General features: G+C 47.1%; 1 protein-coding gene and 1 pseudogene across 7 annotated transcripts in view; one reads left to right on the forward strand and one right to left on the reverse strand.

The window, feature by feature from the left end:
- Window positions 1-14,913: 14,913 nt before the first annotated feature.
- Window positions 14,914-20,784, forward strand: part of Tnrc6c (trinucleotide repeat containing adaptor 6C) — a 150,302-nt gene continuing 144,431 nt past the window's right edge. For 6 of the 7 annotated variants that reach the window (XM_063242023.1, XM_063242026.1, XM_063242027.1 and 3 more), the window contains exon 1: window positions 14,920-15,074. The gene's annotated coding sequence lies outside the window, so the exon portion shown is untranslated. Of the gene's footprint in view, window positions 15,075-20,784 lie in introns of all 7 variants that reach the window. The other variant, XM_063242025.1, reaches the window with a different exon arrangement.
- LOC100729433 (UPF0711 protein C18orf21 homolog) overlaps window positions 15,587-20,784 on the reverse strand; it is a 29,457-nt pseudogene continuing 24,259 nt past the window's right edge.

The following is a 20,784-nucleotide window of genomic DNA, read 5'->3' on the forward strand; positions in this document are numbered from 1 at the left end:
AAGGGGCTGCGGAGAGGGCCATATGAAAGCCTGCCAGCCCGCAGACTCAGAGTGACACACTTACTGAGTGAACCGTCCAAGACAGATGACTGCAGAGCGACCAGATGACATCAGGTTCCCAAATACCTCTGGCTTCCTCAAAATATATTTACTCATGGTGGGGAGAGGTAAGAAGCCAAGGCTGAAATGGCCATTTGGTGGTCATTAAGAATGCAGAGGGTCGTAAGGAATTATTACTCAAGTTGCCCATTGATTCATTCCATCATTTAACATTTTATTGACTCCGCTAGTCTGTGCCAGGCACTGGGCCTGGCACTGTCAGAGAAATCAAAACCACTGGAATGGGCCCAGCCCTCCCACGTCTCCCAGCTTCTGCGTGGGAGGAAGAGGCTGGGGTCCAACAATGACTACAATAATGAAAATGCTATTAAGGTGACGTAAACCAGCAGGCTATTTCACAAGCCCCAAGACATGGGACCTGTGCCACCCATTCTGCACACTGCAGGGCCTCAGAACAATACAGTGCTGTGCTGATGGGCACTGCCACCCTTCCAACTCATTAAGTTAGCTCACAAAGACTTACTGAGTACCTACTATGTACCCGGGTTTCCTCTAGCCACTGGGCACACAAAAGACCCAAACCTGGGGCAGAGAATGGCAAAGAGCTAAATACAGCATACAGGATGTCAGGCAGGAGTAGGTGCCATGGAGGAAAATAAAGTGAGTGTGCCCGATCACTCACAGGGTCTACACCTATGTGCTGCCACCCTGCACATGGGGAGGGGGTCCTGGTTAATTTTTTGTGTCACTATGGCATGGCTGGTATGAGATACACAGTTGTTTGGTAAAATTCCAGTCTAGATGCTGTGGTAAAGGTATTTTTCAGATTTTTTAAAAGATGCCATTAATGTCTAAGTCAACGGACTTCGAGTAAAAAAGACGAGCCTCCGTGGAATGACAACATCACTACCTAGGTTACCCATTGATTCATTCCATCATTTAACATTTTACCCTGTATGGTGAGATGAAAGCCTTGAAGGAAAAAAAGATGGAGGTCCCTCAGGAAAGAAGCAATTCTGCCTCTCCAATAGCACTTTGGTTGTTTTGTTGTTGTTGTTGTTTTGTTTTTTGGTCTTTTTTGAGACGGAGTCTCGCTATGCAGTTCAGGCTGGCCTTGGGCTCACTTTGTAGCCCAGGCTGGTCTTGAATTCACAACAGTCCTCCCACCTCACCCTCCCAAGTGCTGGGATTCCAGGCCTGAGCTACCACGCCTAGCTCCAATAGCGCTTTGGATCCAATATGGCAAGTCAACTCCTTTCTGGCCTGAACCTTACCAGTCCCACAGCCCTGTGAGCCAATTCCTTAACCTCCCCTTCCCTCCCTTCCTCACCTCTCCTCTTCTCTCTCTCTTTCTCTCTGACCAGACACACTCACCGCCTCCACCATCCTCCGTGCTCCCAGGGACTCCCTGTTGAGCCCAAAACCCACACAGAAATTTACTTCTCAAAGTTTCTGCCATGAACGGGTGTGAAAGCTGCCCCTACCTGTGCCACTGGCCTGGTCACGGGTACCCTCACACTCGTCTCCTTCGAGCCCTGCACTGTGCCTCTGCAAAGCCCACTGCAGGGATGGCTGTGTGGAGAGGATGGCCACTTCCTCTCTGCTGGCTACTGCCGGGTACAGGGTACAGCAGGGTGAGACCTGGGGTACAAGCAGTCTGTGGCAGATGAGGTCATTCAATCACGCCCAGTAAGCCCTTTCATGCAATGATCACTAGCCCAGGGTGACACTGCACATCTTGTGGGCTGCCGTGTTCACAGGACCCTACAGGGGACCCTGAGCTGGTAGTCAGGTGATGGTGCCACAGCTACTACCACAGCTACTGGACAACATATAGCAAGGTCTTTTGGTGATACAGACAGAATCCTTTAAAGAGACTTGTACTAAAATGTCAGGCACTGACACTTTTTTTTTTTTTTTTGTACACTGAAACACGTGTCATTGCTGCAGAGCTGGGCTGTCTTCTGGGAACAAACACAGAGGCCCTTTGTCTGTGCTGCCAGTTAGAAGCCATGTTTGACCCCAACGCACAAAGCCTGGCTGTGCCCTGACAGCACAGAGAAACATCATGGATCTTTGGACATGGGTCCCGAGACAGAGGAGCCCGGGCAGGTCACTTGCAGGCTTCTGGAGCCATTTTCTCTTGCTCAGCATGTAAGCAGCTGGGGCAGTGCAACCCCACCAGGGCTCCTGTGGCACTGCTATGCTTCCAACTGCTGGGTGGTTTGTTTAATTCACTGACAATCATCCTGTTGGCTGGGCTGTCCAAGGCCTGTGCCCTCCCCATAGTGTGCTGTCCCCAATGTCCAGGGTCATCTCCTCACTGAGGACCTGGGGAAGGAATTGGGTGCTGTAGGGGCAGCTGGAAAGCCAGGCCTGTGCAGGTACCCTGCTCTGCAGGGAACCTGCTTGCTTCTGGCCAGGGGCTCCAGTGCTGTGCTGGGTGTCAGCCGCACAGGCCATACCAGGCTTCCCCGGAAGCAGGGAGCTTGGTACCATGAACCCCAGAAAGAAGCTCTGTTCAAGTGAGGGACTCCACACCTCAAGGCAATAGCAACGCAGCTCTAGATTGACTTCTTTCAAGAAAGCTGACCCATTTGTCTTGCCTGCATTAAAACAGCAGGCCCACAGAAATAAGATTTTCCCAAATAGATGCAGCTCTTACTCAGAAACCAAAACTCACTTGTCAGGCATATATGTCAATGGTTGAATGGGTATTGCAAAGCTAAGGCAGATGATTTTCTACACAAATTTGTGGCACAACAGTGCTGGCCACTATGAATGCCCCGTTATTGCCATCTTGGTTGATCGCTCCGTCACCAGTTCCCTTGGGTCTGTCAGAGAGGAGGACTTGGAGCTCACATCCAGGCTGGATGTCTGGCAGGAGCTCCATTCCACAAACGATGCAAGTGCATTCAGCAAAACAATGTGCCTGCTATTAAAATGGCTTGCATAAAGTTATTGCAATAACATGAAAGGCTTTAATGTGAAAACGTTTCTTACCTCTAGACTAAACACGTTCCATTTTTCCCCACGGAGTATTCAAAACAATTCGCAGAACATGTGCCTACCTATGGTTTTTAAAAATTATGCTGGGAGGAAGCATAATTTTCAGTCTGGGAGGAAACACTCTTCAGAGTCAGCATGGGCTTCTTTGAAGAGCAGGACAACGGGATATTGTTCTTTCCGTCTTTCTGTATTTTCCACATTATTTAATAGAGTGTTGTATTATTTTATAACTGGAAAGGATAAAATAAACAAAAATAAACAAGCGGTTGCTATGGTGAGAAGACAGCGCAGGGACTTCATTATCCTGCCTCTTCTTGTCCCCGTGTCACATTATTCCCATGCTCTGACAACTGGCAACTGGGAACCCTGCCCAGGCTACTCTAGATGAACACCCAGGATAGCTGGCTGACTCCAGATCACACCAGGTGCCAAATTTAGAGATTTGGCAGCCTTTGAATGTCACCAGGTTTGGGGTTTTTTTCCTTCTACTTCTGGTTGCTGCCATATATGTGTATACTTGTGCCAGGAAATACAGATTTTGGTCTCTGCAGATCAACACAAATGGACTCTGCAAGGACAAGGTTTAGAGGGAACCCAACATAATCTTCATGAAGGAAGGTTCTAGAATCCTCATTCTGCTCTTCTCCAAGGGGCACTGGCCCTTAATACCTGGCTGCAAATGGGATCAGTTTCAATGACAGTTCCCAGAATCAAGTTTTCCAAACCTACGCCTGTGTGCCAGAAGCAACTCAAGGCACCTCTTGGGTGGTCTCAGAGCAGGGCCTGCCCCCAGTCAGGAGGGGCAGGTAGGTACACACACCTAGGGAATTAGCGCACACTGTGGCCAGCTCTAGAAAGACCTGTCTTCCCTCCTGATGCATCACCTATGAGCTTGAGCAGCTGCCATAAGCTGGTGAATTTATCTCTCTGCTGTGTCTAATTATTCAGCTGAGGTCAAACCGTTTCCACTCCCCAAAATACTATGTGGAATCTGCTTTTGTGACTATAGCCACCTTCCTCATCTTTATATATATGGGGCACTAAGCCTAGGTCCTTGGTCCCTGACGTGTCCCCCTGATATGTGCCTCCTTTTCTGTACCAGCATCATCTTGATAAAGCCCCCACACACAACATGAGCAGAGGTAAGCCAGTAACATCTGATGAAAGAATTCACTCATCTATCCTACAAGTATGTGCAGTATCGGGTCCCTGTTATGCACCACACACTGGGGGCACAACACAGAACAAGTCAGACATGGTTGCGCTCACGTGGAATCAGCTGGAGACCTCGGAAAGCAGCCAAGAGGGAAGCCGCGGGAGTCCAGCCCCAGCTGGAACATAGCAGGCAGCTGAGCTTAACATCACACCACCTGGGACAACAAAGAGAGGCAACACCCCGCTTGAAAGTGGATTGAGGCTCCCTTGGGCGAACCTTCGTGACAGACTGGAGCAGTGTGTGGTTTGTGTAAGGCAATGTTACTGAAAATGTACTGTCACCTAACCATACACTAGTCCTCCTCAGAGCCAGCCCCTCACCGCTGCTCCTGGAACCCGCATTCCCTTGAGCTCATTATCCAGTTACTCTGATTCCCTAATGTCCTGCCCCCCAGTAAGCGGTCAAGCCTTGTCTCTCTCTAAAATTGCTCCCAATCTTCCATCATGGCCTTTACCCCGCTAACCGCCATGCTGTCTTTCTACCTTCAACAGTTATCCAGCAAACGTCTACTGCACGCCAGGCTCCGCACCAGTGTTGGGACAGAAAAATCATCAAAGGGGCAGGTGTGCAGCCTGGCCTAACAGGAGAGACACACAGCAAGCAGGGCTCAGATGGAGGTGGGAGTGAGAAAGTTGGTAAATTGACCGAATGAATGATTGTGTACACAGCCACATGACCCCTCCCACAGTGGTAGAAAATCACCCAGAAATGCAGCTTTGATCACGTCACCTCCTCAAACAAGAGGCTTGATGTTTTCAATGCTGAGGACTGAATGCAGGGGCTTCACGTTAACCTACACTCCCAACCTTCTACTATTTTTTTTTTTTGGAAGGAATAGAACTCATGACCCCAGTGCCAGGCAGGCACTGTACCACTGAGCTATTCCCCAGCTTCTCTTTGTTATTTTGAAAAAGCATCTCAGTAAGTCTCTTAAATTGCTCAGGCGTGGCTCAGACTTGTGATCCTACTGCCTCAGCCTCTTGCAATGCTGGAATTACAGGTGCGCACTACCACACACCACTCTTGAGAGTTTTAATGGGTCTCTGTTGCACGCTGGATTAACTTCTAACTCCGCCTGATGGCTCTCCACGCTCTGGTTGAAACCTATGATGCTAGTTTTATTTCCTTCTCACCCTGTGGGGAAAACCCATGTATTATTTCAACAATTGCTATGTGTTTTTGTGTTACTGTACAAAATTCACCCCAGACCTGATGTCAGAATGATACCTCAGAGAGGGGAAGAGTGTAGGCTGATATAGAGGAGCCAGAATCTCACCCTGTAGAGCAGGCAGCCATGATGTTAGAATACAAAAATTAAGAGGGGTATAAGCGTGCTATTCAGAGATGTGAAGGTAAACAGGAGAAGAAACAATCAAAGTACTTTCAAGGGGTGAGAAGCCAGGGATAGATGTGAGGGGCAGGGAATGAGACTGGTAATATGTAACTGTTTTATACAGGGGTTAGTTTGTTTTCAATTTTTATTTGGATTGGATGGACAGGGCATTAACAGAAATTGAACCCAGAGCTTCAGAGTGTGTTAAAGACACATTCTGCCACTGAACTACACCCCCAGAACCTTCAAATGATTTTTAATATGTACAGCATAGCCGGATAAAATTTAAATAAGAACTAAAAATATCAAAGGAGGTGATGTCTATAAAGTACACAGTACAACATCGTCTGGAGAATCACAGGCCAAAAAGGAAAGATTGTTATTACTTTTGCCTTTTTTCTAGGATCCTACTGTGAAGCAGAGCTGGGGACAGGGACAGTGCATGTCCCCCCCTTACAGTGGTACGAGCCCCACAGTACCTTCCCAGTCCCTCTGTCATCAGTGATACCCTCCCCACAACACTGTTCCATCTACCCGTGGCCCATGGCATCTGTGTTGTTCTAGGATGAATGGTCTTTTGAAGATGCTGCAAAAGTTTTCTACTGTGAGTTCGGGTAGTGCAGAGACTGTAACAAATGGACCCCAAGTCTCAGTGGATTCACCCAGTACAAGTGTTTTCCACTCACCTGGGATTCTTGGCCTTTGGGGATTTTTCTCTTTTTGATAGTTCAGAAACAAAGACACCTTTTCTTTCTTTTCATTTTTATTCCCTTCCTTTCCTTTTCTTCCTTTTTTGTCCCTCCCCTCCCCATTCCTATTCTCCCCCATTCCCTTCCCTTCCCTTCTCTTTTTCTCCCTTGTGTGTCCTGGGGCTATAACGCAGGACCTCATGCGTGCTAAGCAAGCACTCTATCACTGAGCTACACTCCCAAGCTGGCCTTTTCAGTTTGCGGCCCTTCCATCTACTGAGCTCTCTGCATCCAGGCAAAGAGCCAGAGAAGGCACAAATGCCTTCCAATGGCCTTGGTGTGGACATGAATCCAATCACTCCTCTTTCCATCTCCTGAACTAGCCTGACTTCAGAGAAGGGTTTCTGGGAAATGTCCCCAGCAGGATGGTCACTTCTCAAACATCAAGACAGAGCAGTATGGATTTTTTTTTTTTTTTTGTACTGGGAATCAAACTCACAACCTCGCTCTTGCCAGGCAGGCATTTGTGATACTGAGCTAAATCCCCTGCCTACAGTATGGATTTTGATGGAGCCATCTCTGCCCTACTCGCCACCTACAGAGTCAAATGCAAAACTCAGTTAAGCCCTGGTTCACCTACTTAACCTAACCGTTTGGGTACTGTGTCCCAGCAGATCCACCTCGTACCGGCCAACAGATCTCATCTTTATCTTTTGTACTTGGTTCTCCGTATTCAATCCATCCTACACAATGTCGGATTTTCCAAGCTCAAATGCATCTCCTCTTTGAAGATTTCTGTTTCTAGAGCCATCCACTGACCAAATGTGAAAATTCAATTTCGATGTCATGGAATTTGAGAATTGGATGGGCGCTTAGCAGTACAGCGCAGTCCCACTGGTATACGAAACAGCAAATAGGGCTCAGGAAAGCAAGGAAGTTCAAAAAACCTGGCCTTCACATCAGATCTGACATTCACAGTTGACACCACCTCTGCTACGACTACCACCACCCTACCTCGGCCTGGAACACCACGCCCTCCACCCCTGCTAACAATTCAGTAACAATCTTTTTTTTTTTTTGTCTTTTTCTTTTTTTACTGGTACCAGGGATTGAACTCATGACCACACACTTGCAAGGCAGGCGCTTATGCCACTGAGCTAAATCCCCAAACCCTTAATTCAGTAACAATCTCGAAGGGCGTGACAGGTCATGATTTGATTTCTGCTGAACCATGAACTTGAATTGGGTGTGCTGGGAGTGAGCCCAGATGACCTCCCTGCATTTGCATCTCAACATGAGCTTATAGTTACAGCTGCCAGCCCACAGGAAGGCCTGATGAGCTCCGTCTCTGTCTCCTGGCATTCACACCCTAGGTCCTCCCCTTCCCATACCTTGCCTGAGTTGATCTGACTGGTAACACATGGCAGAGGTGACAGTATCTTGTTTTTGATATCAGACCCTCCTCATCTTATGTTTAAAAATCTTTGTCTTCTCTTGCCTTCTCAGATATGCCCATGTATGTTCCCTCTACAGCCGTCATTCGCAAATTCATTACATTTAGACTAACATTATAGAAGGCTTTGTCATCTGTCACAGTGCACTGTCTCTCTCGGTTCACTCAGTTTGGGGGAAGTGGCAGGAGAGCCAGCAGAGCCGTTTGGATGCCGGTCCTTCTGCCCATCAGACAGACCGTGGAGACCACAGCAGCAGCGTTGAACTGCAGCCTCCTGGCAGACTCATCTGGTGTCCTGCTCCGGGTCCCCGACTCTCTACAACTCTACCCTATATCCATGCTTGTTGCTTTATACTTCCAAATGTTGGGATAATTCGTTTCTCAGCAACACTTAAGGGAAACAGTTTCATTTTTGTTGTCTAGTTATAGTCAAATATGCACGTTGATTTACTTGAGAGGAGAAAACTGAAAATTATTTATCAAAGTTTTTGGTTTTTTTTTTTTAAACTGGGCTCCTCAAAGGTCTCAGGAAATATCCATTGTAAATGCCAAACATTCTGGTATTTTTTTCTGTATGTTGTCTTAACGCTCGAAATAATTGGTACACTACCCAAAGGGAAAGAAACAAAGGAAGAGAGAGAGATGAAAGGGTGGAGGACAGATGGAGAGAAGAAAGAAGATACCCTACTCTCTCTAAAGAGATACCCTACTCTCTCTCCTGTATCTTATGGAACGTTCTCTGACCTGCTCTTCATTCCTAGTATTTAGATGTAACTTTTACATGTAGGACTTTGATGTTAACTTTCTTATATTTATCACAGTTTACCTTAATTCAGTAACTCAGCAAAGAAATACTTAGTAGGTACCCAGTACTTGCTCTGTTCTAGGTGCCCCATAACAGAACATACACAGATCTAAGGAGAGGCTTATTTCAGCTCACGATTTAAGAGGGTTGGGGCAACAGTTGCTTGGTTTCGGGGGAGAAAAGACATGGTGAAAGGCCTGGCAGAGAAAAGCTATGCACTCCACAGCAGCCAGAAAGCAGAGAGAGAAGGGAAGTGCTAGGACCCAGAACACACCCTTCCAGGCCACGCCCCCAGTGACCCACCTCCCACCAGCCCCATGTCCTCAGCGCAACAACCGCAAACCCCTCAGTGGACTAATCAACTGAAGATGACAGCGGTCTCCTGATCCACCTTCCAAAAGCCCCACCTCTGAACACATGAGGCTTTTGGGGGACATTTTATATTTCAACCAGTCTTAATTACTTTCTTGTTGCTGGTACCAAATACTCAATACCTGAGTATTACACACAAGTTAAAAGTAATACACACAAGTATTACACACAAGTTAAAAGTCATACTAAGTACCTGAGTATTACCACAAGTTAAAAGAGGAAAGATTTCAGCTCACAGTTTGTCAAAGTTTCAGTCCATACCATCCTGGCCCCAAGGCAGGTGGCTATGGCAGAGGGGCATCGCAGAGGATAAACAGCCCATGCCATGGCAAGTAGGAAGCAGCTAGCCTTCCTTCTTCCTTCTATTTTTATTCCATTCAGATTATGAACCTATTAGTTGGTGCCCCCCACACCCTGGGTGAATTCTCCTTCAGTAAACCCATCAGTTGATAATCCAATGTCACACACTGGTTACCCAGTTATCTCCTCAAAGCCTCATTAGTACATGAGGCTTTGGCAGGGAAAACATCTAGATACAAGCTAAAACAAAACCATAACAGCAGGTGAAAAAATATGGGAAAAAGAGGAGGCAGAGTGAGAAGGTGAAACAATTTATATTTTTCTCCTGTCCCGGCACAGACCACCGACAGCTCAGGAGAGTAGACAAGAGAGTGGCCTGGTGAGATTGGGATTCTGCAGGGCTGTGTCTATACCCAGTGCTCGCAAACATCTGCCTAACTATGCAAGCCCTACAAACAGTCCACATACACAACAAATCTCAGAGTTACAGCTGCCAATGTAAAGGTTCCTGGTTTATCTCTACATCTGTCCCCAAGATTGGGGTCACAGAGCTGCCTGTGCGGGAGAGGGCCTAAGAGTGACGAACCCTCCCACCCCTGAGTGACACTGCAACCAGAATCCCCTTACCTCTTTCCCTGGTGTACCAGATTGCCAATTTGGCAGAACCAGATGGAAGACAATGCAGTGCCCCCAAAGCCATCTGCTCAGACCCAGATGAGTCAGGCTGTGTGAAGTACAGGAGACTGCTGTCCAGGCAACATCCTCATCATGACTGCTCTGCTCTCTGATGTTCTCCCAGATACCCTCCATAGATTCTTAGCACTAAGGCTTTAAGATGCACACAGAGGTCTTGGCACAACGGTTTCTTCCTGTAACCCCTGGCTCATCATCCATCTACCACACACTAAGCAATAAAGCTGGACCACATCACTCACCACCTTCCTTACCCTCCAGATAAACAGTGCCCACATTCTTCCGGAGTCTGATTAAAATTATCTTTCAGCTTGACCCTCCCATCTGACCTGTATCACCACTCTGGGTACCTGCAACAAATGACAGGGCTCCTAACACGCCCCATCACCACCTAACTGGCTCTTTCTGCCTGTGTTTCTTGATGTCATCTATCATTTTGTTTTGACAGACATCTGCCTGACAACCAACCAAATGCAATACTGTAATGTTTAAATCACTCAAGGGTTCTACAGTGCCTCCTGGCAAACATTCAAACGACTCATCACCTCATCGTGACAGGAGATGCTCCTTGTAACCTGGCCTCTGCTAGCCGCTTCTGTCGTCTTAACCCTGAGGTGTGGAATGCCCTGAAAACACTGTGCTGCAAGATCTCACCTGTTTCCTTTATACTCTTCCTTCAGTGCTTTCCATCGGCTTCTGGCCATTACTGCTTCCCTGGCAACCTGTAAGGTTCAGACCAGGTCTTCGAGGAAGGCATCCCGAGGCTTCTGGAATGACCTGGATCTCAGCACCTTATATGCAAAGCTATCACACCTCAAACATGGTTTTCAGTTTTAAATCCCCAGCATCTAGTCTACTGCCTGGCACATAACACATGATCCATAAATATTATTATGGATCCATAAATATTATGGATCCAGCATGTGTCTTCAACTCAGTGAGGAGCACAGAGGAGGAATGCGAAACCCAGAAAATTGCTGAAGGTCCTGAATGTGGAGCTGAGACTCCTACTCTGATCTGAGATTCTTTTAGTCCTTCCCATTCTAATGTCCTTCTCGTTGTAATGGGAAAGCAAGTACATCAGAGTTACTCAGGCAGCTGGTTAGATACTCAGATTCATGGGCCTCACCTGGAGCTACAGTAAACCAGATTTTAGACAAGTACCTCCCTGATTCTTCTGAACAGAAAGTTGGAGAGCGATGCCCAGTGCTTTATAGCTTATCTGAAAGAGTTTGCAAACTGACCACATCTTTTTAGGCAAGACCCAGTTGGTTGTTATCTGCTGGTGACAAATAGGAGAACCAAGCCTGTTTTCGCTAGATTTTCACTGAAAAGCAAGCATGTGAGCTCTAAAGCTTTCCCCATCAAGAGTCCACCACTAGGATGCAAATTATGTACTTGTAGAATTGATAAAAGGATGGCAGTAAGGCTTTCTGGAGGAAGCAAGACAGCGGCAAGGGGCAGGAAGTAGCTGGGAGTGGGAGCGGGTCCTAAGAAAAAATGACCTTTGTTTTTATTCTCAATTTTAGTGCACATCAGAATCATCTGGAGGTTTGCTAAGATACAAGTACCTGATTCAGTGGGTCTGGCACTGGGGTTCCAAAAGCTACCACCACCCTCTAACAAGCTGCTGGTCCAGGCAGGACACTTCTGGAAGCAATGTAGTTGACCATTTTGCTCAATGCAGTAACCTGTCTTGTAATATCCAGAGAGGGAGGTTATCTCTCTCTTTTTGCTTAAATTCCCCCACAGTTTGAATCTTTCTACATTTCAAAATGGACTTTCATAAAGTTTACAATTCCTTCTTGAACTGATGCAGTTTGCTTACAGTAACTTCTTACCCTTTGAACCCAAGTTGGACTCCTACCTTCTCATGGGACATTGCTGTCATTATTCAGGAATTTTTCCAAATTTTTGAAGATTACTATCCTGGCCTGCCTGCCTCTTCTTCTCCACACCAGTGTTCCTGCATCTTTAGCCTGTTCAGATTGGAGGACTTCTTTTTTTTCTTTTTTCTTTTTATCGGTACCAGGGGTCGAACTCACGACTGCCTGCTTGCAAGACAGGCGCTTATGCCGCTGAGCTAAATCCCCAGCCCCGGACTGGAGGACTTCTATTAACTGTCTATATTTCTGAGATAATCCCCAATTCTTTTCTTTTTTACACTGTGCTCAGAATTGGCATAGCTTCCTTTGGGATCTGACTTGCTCAGAGCACAACCTCTTAAACTTGTCACTATTTTAATGTAGATTGTGTGTGTGTGTGTGTGTGTTTTAGCAAACTGTTTTACTCATTTAGCTTTGGGCATGGAGTCTCCTAAAACTAGAATTTTGGGGCTGGGGATATCGCACAGCGGTACAGCACCTGTCTGACAAGTGTGAGGCCCTGAGTTTAATTCCTGATACAAAACAAAAACACCCTAGAATGTTTTCATATTAGCTTGCATTCAGTCAGAACTTCTCCATTCTTCCTTAATAAGCTGACTTTTTCACGTAAGAGCTACATTTAACATTTACTCTCATATATAATTTGTTGGTTTTGCTCATTTTAACAAAGTATTAACTTGTATCTAAATTATGAATTAGTGGGAGGGCTTAGAGGGTAATAGATACCGAGTCTACATTTACCCCTTTCCCAACTTTACCTGGAGTACCAATCCATACTTTATTCTGTCCAAACAGCCATTAATAAATGATGCTGTGGTCTGCAGGCTCTAGTGCAGTCACCTTTTGCCCCAACTATTTCTGGATCAATTCTGACCTCAAATGTTCTACTGTCACAGCAGGGCCACATGCAAACTAGGAGTCTAATTTTGGGTTCAGAAAGCAGACTGTCTTTGCTCCGGGTGTTTACAGTATACTACGAAGTGACAACTGTTTTTGCCTGGTTTGGGACTTTAATTAAGGGAATCAGACAGAAAGGGGTTGAAAGGTCATGGTTAGACATTCAACATCAAGGCGATATTAAATGAATGTGGTTCCGTATTCCAAAAAAATGTTTTGCTCATTACAGTACTGGTTCACCGGGACACTTGGTTTAGCAATCTACCCAGTGGATCCTGTGTATTTAGATGCTGATCTGAGCTCCTCCCTATAATACTTCTTCTGAGAAATACAAAAGATGCAGGTTCTCTGCAGTCCAGAATTAAAGCACTGCACACAGAAAAGTACAAAAAAAAAAAAAGTCTAGGTATATTCTGACTCCAGATCCTTCTAGGGGATGAGAGTTTGGGGGAGGAGAATACCCTGCACAATAGACGTCTGAAGCTGATTTTAGAGTGATCTGTGAATCGGACTACCCGAGGGCTTAACAAACGGCAGAAAGAAAAAAGGAGTGTAAGGAGCCCATGGGAAGGTAAACGCGAGTAAGGAATTTGTTGTGTCTCTTTCTTCCACAGTCGTTTCAAAGCCTGACACTTGCGGTAACAAAATTGCACTGCCAAAGTACCAAGGTATTACCTCCTCTTCAAGACACGGACACGTAGACAGGGAATGGCCTCTTACTATAACAACGATTTGAAGCAGCAGCGTCAACCACCACCGAACCACAGGGAAAGCTGGTCTCTTTTCACGACCTTTCTTGAAAATGGAGAAAATTTTCGGTTTTAAAATCTTCTCGAGGCTCGAATGGAAAGTTTGAAAGGGACTCTTCCGATTGCACAATGCCCCAGACCTTACTGTCAATGAATAATGCAGAGCGGTGGAATGGAGGAGCTCAGCGGGTTACCGAGCGCCGGGAAGGAACGGTGCAGTGTACTCGCCGGAGCAGCGCCCCGGTTTGTCTGGGAAGCCTGGGCGCGCGGGGGCCTGGGGGTGGGGTGTTTGCACTGCGAGGAAGGGCTGTCTTCCCGGAGGGCTGTTTCGCAGCTAGGGCTGTTTGGCTCGCTGCGAGGCGCTCTCCCGGGAGCTGCTGCACGCAGGGGAGGGATGGGAGGCGCGCGGTGCGCCCGAGGCTTCCCGGCCCCAGCAGGCGCACGTACGTGCGAACGCGCCAGGGAGGTGCAGGGCGTGTGCACGGCACGGGCCGCACGCGCGCCGGTGCCACGGAAGCCGGTTCAGACAGGGCCAGCGCCGCTGGGCAAAAATAGCCAGTCAAGCCCCGGGCCAGGGATCGCGGAGCGCCGGCCAGAATGCGACAGATGCGCAGACTTGGTTCGGAGCCCCTGTGGCCAGCGTGCTAAAGCAGAGCCACAGTACCCTGCAGCAGCAGCAGGGTAGGAGGCAACGAGTAAGGGCACCGCAAAGCTGCCCCCGCCACCCGCCGGAGCGCGGGCTCCCAGCACCGGAGCGCTTCTGAGACTCGCAGAGCCCACTGCCGACGCCCGGCGCACTCCCCACGCGGTCCGGGTAACCCCAGCTCAAGCGGGTATTAAGGGGGAAGGAGGAGGCGTGGCCTGTCTGGACGAGCCAATGGGCCCAGGAGGGGCGCGCGGGGGCGGAGCTTGAACGCAGAGCGCTGACTGGCCAGACTGTCCTCCGGTATGCAGATACGGTGGGAGTCACGTGCCACAGGCCGGGACGACTTCCTGTTGGATCTCGACGCGGGGCGGGGACCTGGGCGCGAGCGCCCCGTCTGGCTGGAGCGGGGGGAGGGGGGTTTCTTGTCAGTTAGAGCAACAAGATGGCCGCGGTGGCAGCTCCGCACCTCAGCGCGACGGCCCTGGGAGCCGCAGTCGCTGCCGCCGGCCGCGCCACCGTGCAGCCCTGAGCGCCTCTGGGCCGCCCTCGGCGCGCCGTGACAGGCCATCCCCGCGTCGCCGCGCTCCAGCAGCCGCCTCCGTCTCCGTCGCTGCGGGCCCGCCGGAGGCTGGGGGAGCGGAGCGGCTCGGCGCCCACCGGCTGCCCCCGCCCCCGCCGCCGCCGCCGCCGCCGCCGCCGCCGCCGCCCCCGAGCCGGGCCGCGTCCCGGAGGGCGCGAGGAGGAGGGCGCGTTGCGGCGTCGCGGGCGCGGGACCGGACCTGCTGGGACGCATCGCCGCCTTCGCCCTCGCCGCTCGCGCTAGGACCCGAGCCCGCGGCGCCGGCGTTGAGCGGGCCCCCTCCGCCGGAGCGCCCCCGAGGTCCCCGGGCGGGCGAGAGTGTCTTCGCTGCCGCCAGGCCCGCGCGGCCAGAACCCCACGGAGCCGCCGCCGCGGACGGAGCCCAGGTGAGCGCGCCGCTGCGCCCAGGATCCGCGGGCCCTTTGTTCGGCGGAGCCGGAGCCGAGTGGCCCCGAGCGACCCGCGTGCAGCACGGGCCCTGGCTGCAGGACAGGGAGCCGCGGCCGGGCGGAGGAGGGCTTGCGGCGGATCGCGCGGCGGGATGGGGATGCTCGGCTCGAAGCGAGCGTCCCCCCCCCCCCGCCCCTGAACCTAACGCGGTGGGTGAAATTCGGTCGTCGTCCGCAGTGTGCACGAACAGAAGGGTGGCACGTACGAATCCGCCGCGTTTAGGTTCAGGACCCCGGTGGCGGTGTCAGTGAACAGAACTGGACCCGCGGGCGTCGTGCGAGTCGGAAATCAGGTGGATTAGTAACGGCGTTGCAGACTGCGGAGTAATACGTACCGCTGGCCCGTTATCAATACCGAAACCAAGCGCTTCATCGCCGCCTCTGCTTTAAGGGATGCTCCATCTGTACCTTGTTGCTGGGATAAGGTTTAATTCGTAGATCCGTAGCTGTTAGAAGGACAGAGTGACTCTTTGGGTTCTCTGCGCGTTAACCTGGCAGAGGCGGTTGGCGCGCACGCCGCCGGGAGCTTTAGGAATCCAGCGAAGATGACGGATGGAGCTTGGATGCTCTGCGAGAGCAGGGGGAGGAGCAGCCGCCGAGTCTTGGCTGCATCTCTTGCGTTCGAAGACATCGGACAGTATCGTCTTGGTGCTTCCGCACGCAATTAGTTGTTTCAAACCTTTGCCTCTGCCAAGCGAAGCCTCCATTTGAGTGGTCTGCTCGCTGATTTCTGCGCATAAAGTGCAGATTCTGAACTCAAAATGGTGCTCTGTGGCTGTCCAACTCGAGCCTCTTTGGAGGAGTTGCAAGTTCCCGGCTAGTATGGTTTAATCCATTGTGTTGCGGAGATTGGTTTTTTGTTTTTTTTTGTTTTTCCCTTGTTATCTGGTGTGCTCGTTAACGTCTTGGGCCAGAAAAGATAGTTTCTGATCGTGGTGAAAAGGCATCTGTATCTCTAGATGTAATTAGACCTTGTTTAAGGCTTATTCTATGCAAATTATGTCTCGTTTAACTTCGTGAAGGAGTTGAGATGCTGGAAATGGGGTTTGCGTGACTAGAGGACAGTGGTGGTCGGTTTGAACTGTGTAGAGAGTGCTGACTTACAGATTCCAGACTTGCTTAAATACTAAGTGAAAGGATAAATGATAAAACTTAACCCCAGATCAGATGAACTTGGTTGGCAGAGGATACCTTGAAGAAATTCACAGTATTCCAGTTTAACCGTGGTGATAATGAGCTCTGAGCACTTCTCAATGTTGGCATTCCTGGGATGCTTTTGGGGGGGAAAAATGACGCAAAATGAGGTTTTAAACTGTTTTTATTGTTCCTGTTTAAGGAACAAAGTAAGATGTAAATAGTTGTAACTTTACCTATACTAAAATTTTTTTCAACATAAACTTATTTTAGTACGTGTTTGTATTACATAACAATTCCTTGTGAGGAGTTGGTGTCTGTACATAACTCATTTTTAAAAAATCTTTTTACTTTCCTCTTTCTCCCAGCTCTCTCCATCTCTTAGCTCTGGTCCCATATGTAAAAGATCTGCCTTGCGCTTATGCCGCTAAGCTAAATCCCCAGCCAGGATGTTTCTTTCACATTTTGAGTAATGAGAAATTGATAGTTAAGAAAATAGTAATTAACTGATTTAATTATAAGGCTCTGATTTTTTAAAGCTTGATTTTAACTGTTCGCTTCTGTATTTCTTGTCCAAACCAGTGTATTACCTCAATTTTACTTTTAAGGTGTGAAGTTAAACGTGATTTGACCCTAAGTTTAATTTTAATTTCTTTTTGGATTCTAGCATTTAAATATTCTAGTATTACTTTTGGGTACCTGTAAATGCTGGGTTTTAGATTTTCCTATTTACAATGTTTATTGTTGGGTTTTACCCCCAAGCAGCATGTGAATTAACACTTTACCAAAGATTATTTTGTAATAGGTTTACGTTTATTTTTAAATGGCTCCAGAATTTTGGAAAAAGTTTTTGCCATTAGAGGGATTATGAGGAGAAAGAGGGATGAATTGAATTGTTTCATTTAACAGTCAGTGACTGAATAGTAAGTTATGTGGGGAGTATATGAAACTTTAAATTACAGATCTCACCAGCACCACTTTTTTTGTTGCACAGCCAGCTTTGCTGAGATAAATTTGTGCTTCTCCAAATGCTGTGATCTGGCTGCTTCCAAAACTAAGCTGGAGGAGGAGGTCAGGGCTGGAGTAGGGCAGCCTGTTCCATAATGAGGAGAGCTTTCAGTTGGGAAGAATCGCAGGATGAGTTGTCTGCAGTAATGGCTGAGAATGGAGTTTGCACCGCCTTGCCAACCTCAAGGAGAGGAAGGGTCTTTTTGCTGTACCCAGGGAGTGATGCTAATTTAATGTTTAAAAAAAAAAAAAAGATTACTTGGCACAAGTTACTGCCTTTGCCCATTATTTGACGAGTTTAGTGGCTTTGTCTTTTAAGTTCCCTCATAACAGTTAAAGAGCCATTTTAGATTGGCTGTGGGTCTTTGTAGCCTTCTCCAGTAGGAACTAGAATCCATTCATTTGTGCTTATTTTAGATGACTGTTTACCACTGTCAGGATTTATTGTGCAAAGACAATATTTGAGAAGATTTTATGAGAAAGAAATAGATTGGCTGTGAACCTGAGGCTGCTTCTCACATCAGCATAGCATATGAGATGAAGATGATTTGGGGATGATTTGGAGATGGAGCAAACAAAGATAAGTTAGCTGGAACAACTGATGCCTGTGGGGAAAGTATGAGAAACAGGGAGAGGGAGTCAAGGGACAGATTTATAGACCTGGAGCCAGGAAAAGGATGGGTGGAGGGAGCAGGAGGTGGAGCCCCCAACCGGCTAAGCCTGGAAGGTTTAAGTAAGCTGGGAAGACTTTCTCTGTGCTGTTTGTTTTTGTTTTCCTTGATTGAAATCTCTGGCTTCTTTAGTCATAATTTTGAGACAGTCAAAGGGGTTTTATTTATCATTCTAGCTTCATATCAGAGGGTCTTTCCAGATGTTAGACAAGCAGTGAGGAAGCCTCTTGGAATAGCGTAGGTGATACAGTCTCTCCTGCGTGATAACGTGTTTCACAGGGAAGGAGACTAAATGTGAGTTGTTTAATGAAGACACTTACCCTGTTTGAAGATGTTTTAGATTTGGGTATGAAGCACAGAATGTCAAATGAGAACCAGCCAGTACTTTTAAGAGGAAGGTATGGATTTTACAGATTTTCTTGCTTTAAACCAGTCTAATTGTGACAATATACATTTTTACAAATTAGCTTTTATGTAATTATGCAGTCATGGGGAGAGCATTTTTTTTTTACAAAGTAAGAGACAGTGTTTTCTTTAAAAAAGACTTTAGTAGATATTCCAATCTGCAGCTTTTTATCTTATGTACAACTCTTCAAGATGAGTTGCTTTAAAATACAAAGACTACTTGCCAGAAATCGCTATATGTACACTTGCATAAAGAGCGGATATGTAATGTAAAAATCAAGAAGTCTGTAAGTCTTGCTCAGAGATTGTATGTGAATACCTGTGAAAGAAGTTTATGCTTTTGAACTGTTAATTTACATACTATGTTGCAATTTTTCAATTACAATATAGTTAGGTTTTTACATGTGAAAATCCATACCCTTTATGCATTTAGAGTTGTACTAAAAATGAGTTCTTTTCTTGGCCTTAGATGATTTCTTAGAATAAAGAAGCCTTTACAGGAATGGAGAGCTGTTAAGAATGTATTCCTCCCATGTAGCCCTCAGAAGACTACAGATCTGTGTGCAGAGCTAGCCAATCTGGGCACCCAGCCATGAAGTATCTCTGCTGCAGCACAGATAGTAGTGCATACTCTCCTGAGCCCTCACCCTGCAGACCACAGCAGGAGGAACCACCTTGGGAAAGCAGCCTTGACTGCTGTTTTGAACTCTTACTATTTTGTGTGGTTCCAGCTGTGTTTTGGACCTTGATTTCCTAAGATACAGTCAAGAGTAAGGATGGACAAGAACATGGCTTCTGAAGTGTACGCCTCTTACAGGCCAGGAGATTTAAATATTTGCTCTTAGAAATAAGGGATATCAAGTTGTCTGCCTCGCCATCTATTTCTGTATTTGCCTGTTTGTGTCAACACATCTTTCCTCTTGGAGATACCTGCCCAAACATACCTATGGTCACTGGGCCACAAGGAGTCAACTGGAATGTGGTTTCCAGGAAGCCACAGGATGGGTCTAACAGGGTTTGGTTTCCATTTTTCTTTATCACAAACCTTTCTGCTTCTTTTTAAAATACTTTGCACAAAAATATGAAAACAAAATAGAGCATACATCAAGTATGTCTGCTAACCATCATTATAAACTTACTACTTTTATGCTCACGTATGTGTGACCAGCATCTCTGGATAATTATGTATAATTCCCTTTGAGCCTCCAGGATACCAATACCTGAAGAGCGTTTTTCTCTGTAAGACCTTAAGACCTTCTCTATATCTTCTTTAAACCTTTAGAAAAAAGTCTATACTTTTATCACATTCTTCCTCTGAAGGTTTGAATTGCAAACCTATAATATCACAATTTCAAGGCACAGATTATCCTCAATAGTAAGGTAACTCCTGCCTATGGTCGAATCTTTTGCCAGCATACAAACTGTTTTTTTTTTTTTTCAATGTATTTTTGAGACAGGCTCTTACTGCAGTTGAGGCTGGCCTTGAGCTCATTGTGTAGCTCAGGCTAGTCTCGAACTTGCAGCAATCCTCCTGCTCAGACTTCCAAGTGCTGGATTATCGGTGTGTGCCATCATGCCCAACACAAACTGTCTTTTGACGTAACTTACTGATGACAGATTGAGAGTCATGGCAAAGTGGTTTTAAAAACGTGTGCTTTGATTCATTTTATGCCTGTAGTCTAGCTTATTAAGACTGAGATCTCTCATAGCTGAAATCGCATGGCTTCAGCCTGGTAAAGGTATTGTTTACTTTTTATTCCCAGAGGTAATTTTTGAATTACTGTTTTAACAAGTGATGAAATCTTAAAGTAGCATCCAAGAATTCAACTAAGATCAGAAGTTGGGAAGTAGCAGCACAGGCACAGTGAATTGCCTTTGCACCCATGCTTCCTGGGAAATTGTGTTGACGCCAGGGTGTTCAGAAGTCACAGGAGGGGTGCAGAGCTATTCCTTGGGTCACATTGTGTTTTTCACACTATGTATGAAATACGAAAGACTGAGAGCGAGGGGAGAGAGGGAATTTGATAGGCTTTGCTCTTCAGCAGGCTCTGGGCTGTTGCTGTGAACAAGGTATCTTTGGTTGGGAGCATCATGAGGGAAGAAGGTGACGACTCTGTGGGAGGAGCAGGTAGATTAGAGCCACTGAGGAGAGTGGGAATCTTTTAGTAGAGAGAGTAGTTAGTATTTGCTCACGCCACCAGATCTTCACTTAAAAATTATCCAAATAGGTACAGCCATTTGAACATTCACTATGTGACTGCACCAAGGGCAAGAGTGTTACTTCATTCTGAAAACATTCTTCTAAAGTGTTTGCTTTTAGTCCCATTTTACAGAGTAAATGGAGGCTCAGAAGAAGAAGTGATTTCCACAAGATCTTACAGGAGGTAGAATTTAAACTTAGCGCCCCTCAAAGCCTGTACACATGAAAA

This window comes from Cavia porcellus, unplaced genomic scaffold (assembly GCF_034190915.1).
Source record: "Cavia porcellus strain 051 isolate PalLab524CR breed Dunkin Hartley unplaced genomic scaffold, mCavPor4.1 scaffold_32, whole genome shotgun sequence".
Classification (NCBI taxonomy): Eukaryota; Metazoa; Chordata; class Mammalia; order Rodentia; family Caviidae; genus Cavia; species Cavia porcellus.